The sequence below is a fragment of the Urocampus carinirostris genome, chromosome 12 (genome assembly GCF_059441175.1).
Source record: "Urocampus carinirostris isolate Australia breed hairy pipefish chromosome 12, RoL_Ucar_1.0, whole genome shotgun sequence".
In the NCBI taxonomy this organism is placed as follows: domain Eukaryota; kingdom Metazoa; phylum Chordata; class Actinopteri; order Syngnathiformes; family Syngnathidae; genus Urocampus; species Urocampus carinirostris.
Genome location: NC_142360.1, coordinates 35,570,764 through 35,573,369, shown reverse-complemented (window position 1 = coordinate 35,573,369; position 2,606 = coordinate 35,570,764). Strand labels below are relative to the sequence as shown.

General features: G+C 36.5%; 1 pseudogene; it reads left to right on the top strand.

The window, feature by feature from the left end:
* The first annotated feature begins 602 nt into the window (after window positions 1–602).
* LOC148355723 (U2 spliceosomal RNA) lies at window positions 603–767 on the top strand (annotated as a pseudogene).
* Window positions 768–2,606: the final 1,839 nt, after the last annotated feature.

Below are 2,606 nucleotides of genomic sequence, written 5' to 3'. Positions count from 1 at the left end.
CTTTCAACCCTGCGGCTTATTCAGTGATGCGGCCAATGTATGTAATTTTTCTAACGGCCGCTAGCGGCGCTCGAGTGTTGCTACCATTAACTGCCCTGTCAAAGCTATATTATTATTATTAAAGCTTTGAAAACTCTCTCGGTGTACCGTCTTTCTTTGTAAATATGTGTAACCCATGTATAATATGTATTTGCAACTGTATATTTTTGTAATGGATTTATTTTAGAAGCTTATTCTGATATATTTTGCATGGGTGAACGAAAAATGAGGGGCGGAACAAACGCGGGGTGCCGAGTTTAAGTGGGGACCGCTAAAGGTGAGGGACAGACAAGGAAAGAAGAGGGGGTAAAAAGTTGGTTAAAGAAAAAGGAGTTGCGTGAGTAAATGTGTTCATCTGGTATATTTTTCCCACCCTTACCTTTGGAAATATAACTTTTTTCCTTGGATTACTCTAAACGGGACTTGGACTCTGCAGGTCTGCATCAAACCTTAAGTACCGGTATCATTTTCCGTTCTTTTTGCCGGCTGTGATTTTTGGACTGTGGACTTTGATAAAGGACAAGGCTTTGATGCTAGGTCCTTAGTTTGGGCTTTGATGCTAAGTCCTTAGCTTGGCCTTTTAGCAAGGCTTTGATGCTAGGTCCTTAGCTTGGCCCCGATGCCAAGTCCTTAGCTTGGCCTTTTGGCCGAGATGGAATAAGAGCTTGCTCTGCCCACTCCACGCATCGGCCCGGTATTGCAGTACCTCCGGGAACGGTGCATTCGCAATGATCGCAACAAGGCTTTAGGGCTAGGACCTTAGCTTAGCCTTTTGGCTGAGAGTAAGTGTCCCGGCTCCTAGGCTTTGTAACATATAACGAACTGACCGATAACGGATAATGGATAATGAATAACGAAGATAGATCAATAACCCTTAAAAACCCCATTTAGTTTCAAGCGCGGGACTTCAGGTCGGGTTTGGGTTAATTTTGTGTTTGTGTTACATGTTTAAATGTGGGCGCATGCGGCTTATATACAGGTGCGGCTTGTGTATGTACAAAATACTCTTAAAATGTGGTGGGTGCGGCTTATAATCAGGTGCGCTCTGTAGTCCGGAATTGTATGTAGGCTGTGTTTGGTTAATGGAGTCAGATAACTAATTCGAACAATTTGGTAAACGATACATTTTGATATTTAAAACCCAACAATTTGTATAAAAGGTGGTTAAACATACTACTAATAAACACTTGTTGTTTTGAAAGCCACAGTTAACGTATTGTCTTATCTGTATTTGTCAATATTTCCATCATATACATTTAGATTTTATTCATATCCATTTGTTTGAAAATGACTTTTTTATATTAAACACTGCAATAAGAAAAATATTTTTAAAATATGGATGTAAGGCTGAAATGGCTTCAGTTTTGACCAATACTAGTATTAATACTAACAATATTCGATGCAACCCATACCTGCATAGATACACACACATATATATATATATATATATATATATATATATATATATATATATATATATATATATATATATATATATATATATATATATATATATATATATATATAGAAAATGACTAAATTTTGTGCAGGCTTGGGGAGTAACAGAATACAAAGAACAGCAAAAATGATGTTGGCAAGCTGTTTGGATTTATTTTCATTTTGTTTCTGTCGCATTTTATGTTAGTTTTGTCCGAGATCAAAGAGATCAAAGTCAGGAGAGAAAGCTTACCACGTGTTGTGAGTCATCATTTTATTCATATTGAGTTTCTTTTGTCTTTTATTAGAATATTTGGTATTGGAGTAATGCAAAAGTCATTGAAAATAATCCAGTTGAAGTAACCCTACCCAACCCTGCTAGTTAGTTTAGGATGTATCAATCTGGCTGGCTTCTGATCTAGCAATGTAGCTAGTTTCTAATCTAGCTATCTTCTGATCTAGTTATCTAGTGAGTTTAGGATGTATCAATGTGGCTGGTTTCTGATCTAGCAGTTTAGCAAATTTCTAATCTAGCTAATTTATTATCTAGTTATCTAGTTAGTTTGGGATGTATCAATTTAGCTGGCCTCTGATCTAGCAATGTAGCTAGTTTCTAATCTAGCTAGCTTCTGATCTAGTTATCTAGTTAGCAGGGTTGGGTAGGGTTACTTTAACTTGATTACTTTCAGTTACTTTTGGATGACTCCAATACCAAATATGCTAATAGAAGACAAAAGAAACTAAATATGAATAAAATGACTCAATTTTGGGCAGGCTTGGGGAGTAACGGCAAAAATGATGTTGGCAAGCTGTTTGGATTTGTTTTCATTTTGTTTCTGTCGCCTTTTATGTTCGTTTTGCCGGAGATCAAAGAGATCAAAGCCAGGAGAGAAAGCTTACCACGTGTTGTGAGTCATCATTTTATTCATATTCAGTTTCTTTTGTCTTTTATTAGCATATTTGGTATTGGAGTAATCCAAAAGTAATTGAAGTAATCAAGTTAATGTAACACTACCCAACCCTGGCTATAACGTGTCGTGTTTTTGTGTGTGTTTAAATGTGAGTGTGTGTTTTCAATTCAACAATTTGATGCACATGCTCGAATATGGGTGAGTCTTTTAAAAAATTGC